The 13,509-nt window shown below is 42.5% G+C and overlaps 1 non-coding gene across 1 annotated transcript; it reads right to left on the bottom strand.

Moving 5' to 3' along the window:
* Positions 1–2,144: 2,144 nt before the first annotated feature.
* Positions 2,145–2,251, bottom strand: LOC132536236 (U6 spliceosomal RNA). Its single transcript, XR_009547894.1, has one exon. It is a non-coding gene; the product is annotated as a U6 spliceosomal RNA (small nuclear RNA).
* Positions 2,252–13,509: the final 11,258 nt, after the last annotated feature.

Below are 13,509 nucleotides of genomic sequence, written 5' to 3'. Positions count from 1 at the left end.
AAGACATCTGCAAACCTGATTCACCACTTATGAAGAGACAACCTGCAAGTGGGGAGCCACGAACTCAACCCAGGTTCCTTGCACCAATCCTTGTGATTTGCACCACCTGCACTCAACCTCCTGCACTACCACCTGACCCCCACCTTTCTTTTTTTTCTTTTATTTAAATGTATATATATATATATATATATATATATATATATATATATATATATAACCTGCATTCTTCTGGTATTTTGCTGTCGACACGTCTTTCTCTATAATCTTCTGGTAAAGCCTATCTCGAAGCACATGCAGAGCGATTTCTTTGTTTTTTTTTATCTGGGAGCGTCCTTGCTGGCATTCAACTACAAGCCCTGGAAAATTACCAAGACCAAAGACAGATGGGAGTTCCCACAAGGCAAACAAAACAGAACCAATATATTTACGACAAGCAAACATGAATCAGGAAATTACTACAAAAGTTTAAGAACATTTTAGATTTAACAGGCTTTAGAAATGATACCTAAGGGAGCCAGAAGGTAGCACAGTGGGCTAAGCCCACATGGCACAAAGAGCAAGGACTGTTTAGGATCCTGGTTCAAGCCCCCTGCTCCCCACCTGCAGTGGAGTCACTTCACAGGTAGTAAAGCAGGTCTGCAGGTGTCTCTCTGTCTCTATTCCTCTCTATCTCCCCCTTCTCTCTCAATTTCTCTTTGTCGCTATCCAATAACAACAAAAAAAAAAAAGAAAGAAAGAAAAGAAATGATACATAGATTGGTATATGGAAAACTGGAAATTGTTCTGCAAATACAAACTATTGTATTTAATGTGGAATGTAAAACATTAATTCCCCAATAAAGAAATTAAAAAGAAAAAGAGAGAAAGAAAGGAAGAAATGATACCTAGCTTAAGATGTAATAACTGTTGACTCACCTGTAAAGAAGGAAGCTTCACAGGCGGTTAAGCAGTGCTGTTGGTGTCTTTCTCTCTACCTCCCCCTACGATCTCAGTTTCTCTGTCTTTATTCAATAAACAAGTAAAGTAAAATAAATCTTGAAAAAATACTTGTAAATGGTTGCTCTGATACTGATATCTTGAGGTGTTTCCTATATGAAGGCTGAATGTAGCAACACCTATTGATGAGGATGATTCTTTCTCCAAGTTCTGCCTCCCAATCCCACCCCAGCACATTCATTTACTTTCAAAGATCAACATACAGCAGGGTATTGTGACCCAAATGTAGATACACACGTTGTCTGTCTCAAGGAGAACTAAGTCAGCTTGACCCACTTCAATCATCAATACAGAGATGTTGAAAATAACATGTTTATATAGAGAGACCAATGCAAAGAAGCTACCCAGTGTCTTAAAAAAATTATAGTGACTGTTCTTTCCTTTGCCTTGGTTCTAAATTTGTTGAATTTGGATTTTAAATGGGCCTGGCCTACTGTTGAGTCCAGTTACCCGCCTAAATCTAGGCGCAGGTTGTCTGTTTCTTAAAAAGAAAACATAGCATAGCATGTGGCTGGGGGTCTGATCCTCCACACTGCAAGTGAAAACACAGGCAGGCAATGGGCGGGACTCCTTGCATAGAGGAGCAGTGCTTTGCATGTCTCCCTCTCTTAAAGGATACAGAATGGAGACTGGCAGGGAGGCCTCTCAGCTGTCCCATGCAGGTGCAAGGTTCTGGGTGGGATTGATCCCCAGGCACACTATTTGAGAAAAAAATTTAAAAAGACTTTGTATTATTTAAAAGATTTACAGTTAAGAGAACAATATTACCATGATTTTATTCAAAAAAGCCAATCTGCAGTCCTGGAGGCTGGCAGAGTGGTTGGAGTTTTGGACTCAAGCATGAGGTCCTGAATTCTACCTCCAGCATCACATGTTCCAGACTGATGCTATAGTGTTTTTCTCTCTCTCTCTCTCTCTCTCTCTCTCTCTCTCTCTCTCTCTCTCCTCCCTTTCTCCCTCACTGATTAATAAATCTTTTAAAAGAGCTTCAGCATATGTAGAACCAGAGTTCAGACAGACCTGGGATCCCACACATACAAATCCAGATCTCTTGCCACTGAACCGCCTCCCAGGTTGCATTAACTGGCTCTTTAAAAGATTATAATTATTTATATGTGTGTACATATATTTTATAATCCTTTTTTTGAAAAAATATGGTATGCCTCATGAATCTGTGTGTAATCCTTGAGCAGGGGCCATGCTAATCTTTTATGTATCATGCCAATTTTAGTATATGTACTACGGAAGCTAGGACTATATTATAATCTTATTTAAAAAGTGTTAAGAGATGGAGACAGTTGGAGTCAGGCAGTGGCACAGCGGGTTAAGCGCACATGGCGCAAAGCTCATGGACCAGAGGAAAGATCGCGGTTCTAGCCCCTGGCTCCCCACCTGCCCGGGAGTCCCTTCACAGGTGGTGAAGCAGGTCTGCAGGTGTCTGTCTTTCTCTCCCCCTCTATGTCTTCCCCTCTTCTCTCCATTTCTCTCTGTCCTATCCAACAACAATGACATTAATCACCACACAATGTTAAGCAACAAGGGCAACAAAATGGAAAAATAAATAAAAATAAAAATATAAAAGAGTGGAAAAGAATTGACAAGAAAAAAAGGAAAGGGAGACAATGAGACCTTGGTGACAACAACAACAACAAAAATAAAATAACCTATTTATACTTTAGAATTGCAGAATGGCTAGGGCAATGGCTCTGTAAGAATTAAGTCCTGAATTCAATCCCAGCATTGCATGTGCCATAGTCATGCTCTGCTTCTCTTTTTTGTATTAATAAATAACATTTTTCCTTTTTTTAATTTCCTTTAAAAAAAAAAAAACCGCGGTTCCTGCCCGGTTCCTACCCAGCTCCAAGATCGGCTGCTGCCTGGCTCTGTGGGGCTCCTAGTGCAGCTCCCACCTGCCAGCATCCTGGCTGCCCCATTGTGTGAGTAGGCAGAATGAGTCTCCCCAGGACTGTCCCCACAGACACAAGAACCCCAGGCGACCCCTGCCCACCCCCCACCACACACGGAGCCCTGCCAGGCCCAGGCCACCAGGACGAGGGGGGTTGGGGGTGGGTGTTGGCAGTGCCCTCCAGGACCAGCAGGTTGCAAAGTGCCAGACCTTCAGCCCAGACCCAATCCACAGCCCGGGCCCAGGGCTCAACAAGGGTTGGAGCCAGCTGGCTTGGGGCACCCCTCTGAAATTCATGTCTCTTCTGAGAGAGGCAGAGGCAGAGAAAACACTCCAGTTCTAGTAGTGCGAGGAGACCCCCAACCTGGACCCGCACCCCGTGCCCCAGCCTCCTTCACCCTAATTTGGGAGCTTGGCTCGCCATGTTGCCCCAGACCAAACTCGAAGTTCAGGATTCCAAACAGCCGTCCCCGAGGACCTCGTCGTGGGCCACACCGAGAGGAAGGACAGCGGGTGCACATTTCAGGTGGGCGGACACACGGAAAGTTTTCTGGGCCTGGCTGCTCCTGAAGCCAGGTCGGTGGGTTCCGGGGTCCCCTCCTGCATGGGGTCCCTACGCTCGCACTCACGGAAGCCAAAAGCAGCAGATCTGGGGGCGCGCAGCCATACTTCCAGGTTGTCCCTGCCAGGGGTGCGGGGTCTGGGGGCTAGCGGACACCTCCCCTGGGTGCGCCCCTGCCGGGGGTGTGCATGGCTCCATCTCGGGGAGCGCCCTGCTCAAGGCCGCTAGGTGCTGGATGTTTGGGGGGGTGCGCAGCCACCTCTAAGGGGTGCGCCTGTCCCAGGGTACTGGGTCCGGGGGCACTGGCCCCTCTGCAGCTGTACCCCGACTTCGCCCCTCACCCTACCCAGCACCTTCCCAGGCGGGCAAAACAACCCAGCCTTCAAGGGCACAGGAACCAGGGGCCACTTACTTGGAATTGGAGGAATCTCACTAGATGGGCTCCAGCACTATGGACCTGGCCACTGGCTGCTGTCTGGCACAGCACCTTGGGGAGTCCCCAGCAGTACTTCCACACGGGGCCTCCACACAGTTCTTGCTGGGCGCTCAGGGCGCAGGGCCCAGGCCCCAGCGCTGGGGCCTATGGGTGCGACACAATGCCACATCACTCAATGCTGCCTGGGGGTGATGTGATGCTATGCTACTCAATGTGACAGGGGGCGACAGGGTCTCAGGGCGCGGGCCTCAGGGCTCCATGGTGCTGCTGTGGATGCAGCTGGGACAAAGGGAAGAAGAGAAGAATGGAAGACAGGGGGAGAGAAAGATAGACACCTGCAGACCTGCTTCACTGCCTATCTTTCTCTCCCCCTCTCTGTCTTCCCCTCCTCTCTCCATTTCTCTCTGTCCTATCCAACTACAAGGACATCAATAAGAACAATAATAACTACAACAATAAAACAACAAGGGTAACAAAAGGGAAAATAAATATTTTAAAAATTAAAAAATAAAAATATTTTTATTATCTTTGTTTATTGGATAGTAACAGAAGAAATCAAAAAGGAAATGGGAAGTAAAGAGGGAGAAGAGAGAGAGAGAGAAAGAGAGAGAGAGAGAGAGAGAGAGAGAGAGAGAGAAACCTGCAGCACTGCTTCACCATTCAGAAATCTTTTCCTCTGCAGGTGTGGTGGGGACTCAAATCCAAAATAAATTTTAAGAATCTAACTCAACTCATTTTGTGTTGATGGTGTTAGGGTTTAGAGACAGACTTAATTTTGAATAAAATCTAGAGACAGGATGTAAAGTTCAAAATCTCAGAGCCAGAAAAAGAAATAGGGCTTTGCCCAGACCCATCCTGCCACCTGTAGGATGAGACTGCGTGAGAGGAGGACAAAGCAGTAGGAATATAATGTCCCTTTGGAATATATATCCCTTGGAATATAATATCCCTTTGGAATATATATCCCTTTGGAATATAATATCCCATTGGAATATATATCCCTTTGGAATACAACTAAAATAGGCCTACTAGCTATCTTCAAAATGGAGACCCCAAATCTTCATCTGCAATATTCCAGCCTTTAGGTTCATGATGGGTCAACAATTTGTTTGGCTTTATATATTAACTCTTTTTTCAGCCACCAGGTTTCAGATGCTACCAAGATGCCTACCGGACTTCCCTGGTCGGACGACTCCACCAATGTGTCCTGGAGCCCCACTTTCCCAGAGCTCTGCCCAACTAGGGAAAGAGAAAGACAGGCTGAGAGTATGGATCCACCTGTAAACACCCATGTTCAGCATGGAAGCAGTTACAGAAGCCAGACCTTCTACATTCTGCACACCATAATGTCCCTAAGTCCATACACCCAGAGGGATAAAGAATAAGAAAGCTTTCAGGAGGGGATGGCATGCAGAGTTCTGGTGGTGGGAATTGTACCCCTCTTATCCTATGGCCTTGTCAATGTTTCCATTTTATAAATAAAACTTTAAAAAAGAATAGCAGGGTTCCCGGAACATGGTGGACTGAGAAGCTGCTAGTGGCTTGAGCTCTGACCACATTGTCTGGAAATGGTAGGATTTTCTGCCTTCAGTACGCCAGTCAATAAGGGGTCCTAGCGGTGACACCAAGGAAGTGACTATAACTTAATTTGGGTTAAACATAGAGTAGAAAAAAAGGAAAAAAAAATTTTCTTTTAAATTATTATTCCCAAAGCGACCTCCTCCCCCTCACCCCCCCCATAACCAATCCCAGGGGACCACCTCCTAGCAGGCTCCTCTGCTGAGCTTCTTTCTTTACCAAGATTCCTGTCCCACCAGGAAGTACCATTCATTCTAAGTCTATTCCCTTCTGAAACCTCTGGCCTTTTTTCTTTCTAATTAGCCACCCCCCCCGCATAGCTAATTAAATAATAAAAAATAAACACATAAAAATCTATTTCCTTTAACTGCTCTTTTATTACTGTTCTTTTTCTTGTCTTTTTCTTTTCTCTCTCTCTCTCTCTTTTTTTTTGTGGCTTCCTAAGCCACAGGCCCCATCCCCCACATCACCAAACAGTGTGCTTTCACTGAATTCACTGATACACGTTTGGGAATTATTTTTGGGATGAAATCTGACTCAGAGTGGACTCTCACTATGAGTATCTCTGATCAACTTCCCTTCCTCCTTTAGCTACCCCTAGAATATACAGTGGATAATAGATTTGTATAATTGTCTATCCCAGCTATCCTTGTCTAGTCCTAAGGTTTTATTTTTTTTTTCTTCTTCTTTCTTAACAATCAGCTACCTCTGCTCACGAGGTCTGAGGTAATCTGGGACAGGGTGTTTTTTTACCCTGCTCTATTTTATTATTAATATTATGTAAAGGCATATATCTTCCCCCCCTTTAGGTTGATCAGAATTAACTCTTAGGGTATCTTTCATTGCTAGGGTAGTGGGCATCTTTTCTATTGTGGGAGGAACTTGTCTCATTACTCCTACCTCCTCTACAGACTCTCGCCATCCTCCTCCTAGCTAATTAAAAAAATTAAATTAAAAATAAAGTAATCAAAAAAAACTTTCCTTTCACTGCTCTTTAATTACAGCTCTTTTTTATCTTTTCTCTCTCGTTTCTTTTTTTATCTTGTCATACACTTCTTCCTTCCTTATTCTTTGCCTTTATGAATTTGTGAATTATTTTGGGGAAGAATTCTGACTCAGAGTGGACTCTCTATGTGTCTATCTCTGCTCTAGTTCCCTTTCCCCTCTTGTTACCCCTAGAATATACAGTGGATAGTAGATTTGCATAACTGTCTATTCTTTCTATCCCTTTTTTTTTTACTCTTTCTTCTTCACTGGGATTTGGTTACTATTTTTTCACAGACTAGAGATATTGTTTGGCTAACTGGTAGTGATTAAACTGCTTCAATACTTGCTACAGTTGCTATTGTAATTCCTGAGGTTGGTGAGTGCAATTGTCATAAAGGTATTTAGTACAGTGTTAATTGTACTGAAGACACAACAAAAGAGGAATAACAGAGCATAAAAAAAGAAACACATTAAAAATGGGTAGATCAAAAACAAATAAAACTGCTACTCCAATGAATGAATACAAGAGCCCAGAAGAAACTACAAATCAGCCAGAAGTAACCATAGATAAGAAAAGGATACAAGCAATAATAAACTTATTAATGACAGAAATGAAAACAACTTTGGAGGAAAGGAATGGCACTATTAGGAAAACAAGTTGAGACCCCCAAGGAAAATACTGATTATCTTGAGGAAATTAGAGAACTGAAACCTCAAATAGCTCTAATGAAGAAAGAAGCTGAGGCAAGGGAAAGCAGACTAACAGAAGCAGAAAACAGAATTAGTCAGACAGAGGATAAGTTAGAGAAAACTAATAAAGAGGTGAAATAGCTCAAAAAGAGACTGAGAGACACTGGCAACAACAACGGAGACATATGGGATGATCTCAAAAGAAGTAACATTCATTTAATTGGCCTGCCAGAGGAAGAAAGAGAGGAAAGGGAAGCAAACATTCTAGAGGAAATAATAGAAGAAAACTTCCCAGACCTGAATAACAGAAAGGACATCGAGATTCAAGAGGCCCAGAGAGTTCCAAACAGATACAACCCAGACCTGAAGACACTAAGACACATCATAGTCACTATGAGAATAAGTAAGGATAAACAAAGGATCCTAAAGGCTGCAAGAGAGAAACAAAAAGTCACATGCAGGGGAAATGCCATAAGATTATCTGAAGACTTCTCCAATCAAACTCTAAAAGCCAGAAGAGAATGGCAAGATATCTATCGAGCCCTGAATGAAAAAGGGTTTCAACCAAGGATAATATATCCTGCTGGACTTTCATTCAAACTAGATGGAGGGATCAAAACCTTCTTAGACAAACAACAGTTAAAGGAGGCAACCATCACCAAGCTGGCCCTGAAAGAGGTTCTAAAAGACCTCTTATAAACAAGAACATCACTATAAATACTTGCAATATATCAGAGCAAACAAAAATTTTTATTTGAACAATGGCACTACAATACATTAAATCCATAATATCAATAAATGTCAATGGTTTAAACTCACCCATCAAAAGGCACAGAGTGGGGGGATGGATCAGAAAGCATATCCCAACCATATGCTGCTTGCAAGAATCTCATCTGTCACAACAAGATAAACACAGACTTAAAGTGAAAGGATGGAAAACTATCATACAGGCTAACGGACTACAAAAAAGGGCAGGAACAGCCATTCTCATCTCAGACACTATAGATTTTAGGTTAAAAAAAGTAACAAAAGATAGGCAAGGACATTACATAATGATTAGAGGATCAATCAGCCAAGAAGACATAACAATTATTAACATCTATGCACCCAGTGAGGGGCCATCAAAATACGTCAAGCGCTTACTGAAAGAATTTCAATAATACATCAATAATAATACAGTAATAGTAGGAGACTTCAATACCCCACTCTCACACTTAGATCAACAAAGCAGTGAACCAACAAAGATACAAGAGAATTGAATGAAGAGATAGACAGACTAGACCTCTTGGACATTTTCAGAGTCCTTCACCCCAAAAAACTGGCATACACCTTCTTTTCAAATCCACATAATACATACTCAAGGATAGACCACATATTAGGCCACAAAGACAGGATCAATAAATTCAAGAACATCAAAATCATGCCACGTATCTTTCAGACCACAGTGGAGTAAAACTAACATTTAACAACAAACTGAAGATTATTAAAAGTCACAGAAGTTGGAAACTAAACAACATTCTCCTTAAAACTTTCAGGAAACAGTTAGTACCCATACTTCTTAAGCTTTTCCATAAGATTGAAGAAACAGGTATACTCCCTTCCACCTTCTATGAAGCCAACATCACCCTGATACCAAAAGCTGATAGGGACAGAACAAAAAAGGAAAACTACAGGCCAATATCTCTGATGAACATAGATGCCAAAATATTAAACAAGATCTTTGCTAAGATTTGCTAATGAGCTGAACTTGGATGGGAAAGGATGGGAAATTGAAAACCATAGTAAATATTAAAAAGAAATGTTTCTGAGTGGAGCCAGACATGTTCATTCCTACTAGAACCTGGTTTAAAAATGACAAGCTGAGAGCGGACCCCAGAGAGCTCTGAGCAGCCCCAGCGCCACCGCCTCCTAGTTACCATCTCACCCTGGGAGGAGCTGCAGCTGCAGCAGCTGGCCCCAGTCACCATCATGGCAACCATGAGCAGAGTGGCCTAGACCCAGCAGCCGCAGGCCGCCCCCGCCCTCAGCACCACCGACACCAAGCCTGGTGCCATGGGTAGTGGCACAGGGAGCGGCTGCCCAGGCAGCCTCATATCGGTGGCGCCTGCTGGCAGGGACAAGAAGATCAAGGCAATGAAGGTTATGGGAACAGTAAAATGGTCAATGTAAGGAGCAGATATGGTTTCAACAACAGGAATGAGCTGAAGACCTTAAGTGCTTGCTTTTTGCCCCTTGACCAGATAACCAGAACTATCTGCATTATCTATGCAGCAAGGGGGTTTTTATTATTTTTACCTAAAGATGTCTCTTTTTGGTAATGTCAAACATGTTTTTTTTTTTTTTTTTAAAAAGGCCTGGTTTTTCTCAATACACCTTTAAAGGTTTTTAAATTGTTTCATATCTGGTCAAGTTGAGATTTTTAAGAACCTCATTTTGAATTTGTAATAAAAGTTTACAACTTGATTTTTTTCAAAAAAAAAAAAAGGCAACAAGCTGCAAGCATCTGTTAATAAAGGTCTTAAATAAAAAAAAATGACAAGCCATCTTCTGTTTCCCAAGGAGAAGACTGCAAAAGAGACCTTGGTTTTACATTTTTACTAAATTTGCCATATAAACATTTAATTATATATGGTTGAATTAATTTAAAAATCTACTTTAATCTTAAATATGCTAAGTATAGAAACTAAAAATCATGTATTAATAATCACACTATGAATCCCAAAGTATGTGTTTTCACATTTATTGAAAATATTTTATTAAAGATGTCCAGAGGGGAGTCAGCACCATAGCAGTCTAACAAAAACCAAACAATGCATATATAACATTCCTGACTTCCATTGATGCTACAAAACAATAGCAATTAAAAAGTTATAGCACTGTAAAAAAACCAATTTATAGACCAACAAAACAAAATTGAAATTCCATAAATAAACCCCTATGTGTGTACTATTAAAGGACTAAAACCTTTTCAGTGGGGGAAAAGAAGGCCTCTTCAATAGCTGATACTGGGTAGTCAATTGCAGAAAAATGAATCTGCACCAGCCTTTAACACCATATGCCAAATTAACTCAAAATGGACCAAAGACCTTGTTGTTAGAACTGAGACTAAAAAATATAGAGAAGAAAACATTGGTGAAACACATCCACAATTTAACATCAGGCTCTATATGGAGACTCATCACACTATGGGTAAGCAAAACTAAAATAAGGTTAAATTACTGGGACTATATCAAATTTAACAGCTTCTTCACATTAAAAGAAAACTTCACACACACATACACACACACACACACACACACACACACACACAAAGGTAACCCGGAAATTGGGAGAAGATACCTGGATGTCACAAAACTGACAAGAGACTGATCACAAATGACAATAAATCAATCATATGACTCAACAATAACAACAAAACAATTAAACCCATTATTAAATCACTAATAAAAATAGGGAAAAAAAAGCAATGTTCCTCCCTCACCAATTGTATAGAGAACATGTTTTCTTTAGTATTTTTGTTAAGCTAGCTAAGCTAAACTCTTTTCTAAATATACTACAGAATGAATGTGGAGCTTCAGAAAGTTACTAAGAAGGTAGCTAGCAGATAGTGTTCTTCTGTGTTTTTATAGATTTTTTTCTCTTGCTTTCTTTAAATTAGTGATTTAATAATGATTAAGAAGATTGTGGGATAAGAGGAGTACAATCCCATACAATTCCAGTCACCAGAGTTCCCTATACACTCCCCTCCACTGGAAGGTTCCCTAATCCTTATCCCTCTGGGAGAATGGACAAAAGATTTCTTCTTTTTGCCTCCAGGCTTATAGCTGGGGCTTGGTGCCTGCACTACAGTCCACTGCTCCTGGAGGTCATTATTTCCCATTCTTTTGTCCTAGTTGTTACTGCTGTGGTTATTGTTGCCATTGCTATTGCTGTTGGATAGGACAGAGAGAAACAGAGAGGACAGGAAGACAGAGACTGAAAAGGAGAGCAACACCTACAGTCCTGCTTCACCACTTGTGAAGTGACCCCCCCCACAGGTGGGGATCCAGGGGTTCCAACCAGGATCCTTAGGCCAGTCTTTGCGCCTTGTGCTGTGTACACATAATCCACTGCACTACCGCCAGGCCCTGAATTTGCTTTATATTTATATAAATCTTATATATATATACATATATGTATAACACTTGTTAATTATTTACAAGATGCCTTCAAATTCTTCGATTAAATTTTTATTTATTCATTTATCCTTTTGTTGCCCTTGTTGTTTCAAGTTCTTAATAATAACTGACCCTATTATTAATATTCTCAAATGTGTACAAAGAGAGGAAAGGCTACGTAACTAAGAAAGACTACTAACCTCAGTCCAGAAACATTTTTTTCATTCTGGGACTATATCACTTCACATCTAGACCATCCCCAAACAGCAGTGTTGTTTCCTCTGATGTCTGCACATTGGCTTCCATATAGTGTCTACAAGGATATGTACACTGAATTGTTACTGTTTACCTGTTTGCTACAGATTTAAAGATTCTTTTAACTTCTTTTTTAAAAATATTTATTCCCTTTTGTTGCCCTTGTTTAATTGTTGTAGTTACTATTGTTGTTGTTATTGTTGCCCTTGTTGGATAGGACAGAGAAATAGAGAGAGGAGGGAAAGACAGAGAGGGGAGAGAAAGATAGACACCTGCAGACCTATTTCACAGCCCGTGAAGCAACTCCACTGTAGGTGGGGAGTTGGGGGCTCAAACCGGGATCCTTAGGCCAGTCCTTGTGCTTTGTGCCATGTGTGCTAAACCCACTGGGCTACCGCCCAACTCCAAGATATTTTAAATGTGCGTTTTAAAAATATATATGTTTTTTATTTTCCCTTTTTTGCCCTGGTTCATTTTTATTGTTGCAGTTATTACTGTAATTATTGATGTCGTCATTGTTAAAAAGGACAGAGAGAAATGGACAGAGGAGGGGAAGACAGCGGGGGTGGGGATAAAGATAGACACCTGCAGACCTGCTGCACCATCTGTGAAGGACTCCCCTGCAGGTGGGGAACCTGGGGCTCGAACAGGGATCCTTAGGCCGGTCCTTGTGCTTAGTGCCACCTGCGTTTAACCTGCTGCACTACCGCCCAGCTCCTCCAGATTCTTTTAACTTTTTTCTCTCAACATCATTGTTTATTTATTTATTTTTTTTTTACGTTCTGTGTTTTGTTTTCCTCACCAGGGTTATTTCTGGGTATTGGTGCCTGCACAAGGAATCTATCATATTTTACATATTAATTTGCTTTTGTTACAAAAGGCTTGCTTATAAAATCCTGCGCCTGGTAGCGCCTCGATTAGCAACCACCCCTAAGAAAGCCTGGCGCGCTAGCTGGCACTTGGAGAGCAGGGCATCAGCCACCCCCTGTTGGCGCACACCTTCCCCCCACCCCAGCAGCTGCAGCCGAGGCCACCCTACACCAGTGACCCCACACCTCTCCTTTCCCGCGGGTCCCAGAGAGCGTCACCACAGGGAATTGACCAGGGAGGTTGGGGGGATGCAATGTGCTGCCACCGCCACCGCCACCGCCACCGCCACCACCACCGCGGCTGCCCCTCCGGCGCCAGAACCCGAGTCCCAGTCAGCATGTAGCCCTCTTGCTGGTCAGCCCCTCCATGGGTCTCCGGGATACTGGGCTCACAGGGCCGAGGAGGGACCGTCGCACCTCCGCGGCACCCCACTAGGCGCCCTCCGTGTGTTAGGGTCCGGTAATCCACAGAAATTACCAAGAGACCAGAGCGATGTAAAATCAACAGTCTTTATTAGCTGGCGCCAGGGACGAACACCCTGAGCCACCACGCAGTGGTGGTCAGAAATGCTTGACCCCCTCTATAGTTTCTATTGAGATTATATAGGGTTTAGGGCAGGGGGGCTACGTGACAAGCATCGTGTTAGTTTAGTTTAAAAAAAGTGTTCCCAAGCCATAGCAGGAGGAAGCAGGGGGGTAGGGGTTGCGACTTTTGGTTATCTTCCCTTCTGCCTGGTCAGCAGGATGTTGCAGGTTGGGGAGTTGCCTTTCTTAAGCAGGACATGCTGCGGTGGGTAGGAAGCTAAGTCATCAAGCAGACGCTGTGCTGTGTTCCTACTCATTTGTGAACCTTCAGATCCTACCAGTATGGTACACATCTGACTGACTGATCCAATGAGCCTTAGAATACAGGTGGCTTTACACTACTGAGAAAATATTAATAAGCCTATGAATACCTATTTGGCACATACCAGTCACCAGAGTTTTGATGTACCTTTCTAAGTCAGAATCTACAGAAAGTCTAAGAGTTGAGTGAAATCAACTTCAGTGTCAGCAAGAGCAGCTCTGCCAAT

This window comes from Erinaceus europaeus, assembly GCF_950295315.1.
Source record: "Erinaceus europaeus chromosome 6 unlocalized genomic scaffold, mEriEur2.1 SUPER_6_unloc_9, whole genome shotgun sequence".
NCBI classification, from domain to species: Eukaryota; Metazoa; Chordata; class Mammalia; order Eulipotyphla; family Erinaceidae; genus Erinaceus; species Erinaceus europaeus.
Note: the sequence above shows the minus strand (reverse complement) of the source record. Positions and strands in the feature narration are given on the sequence as shown.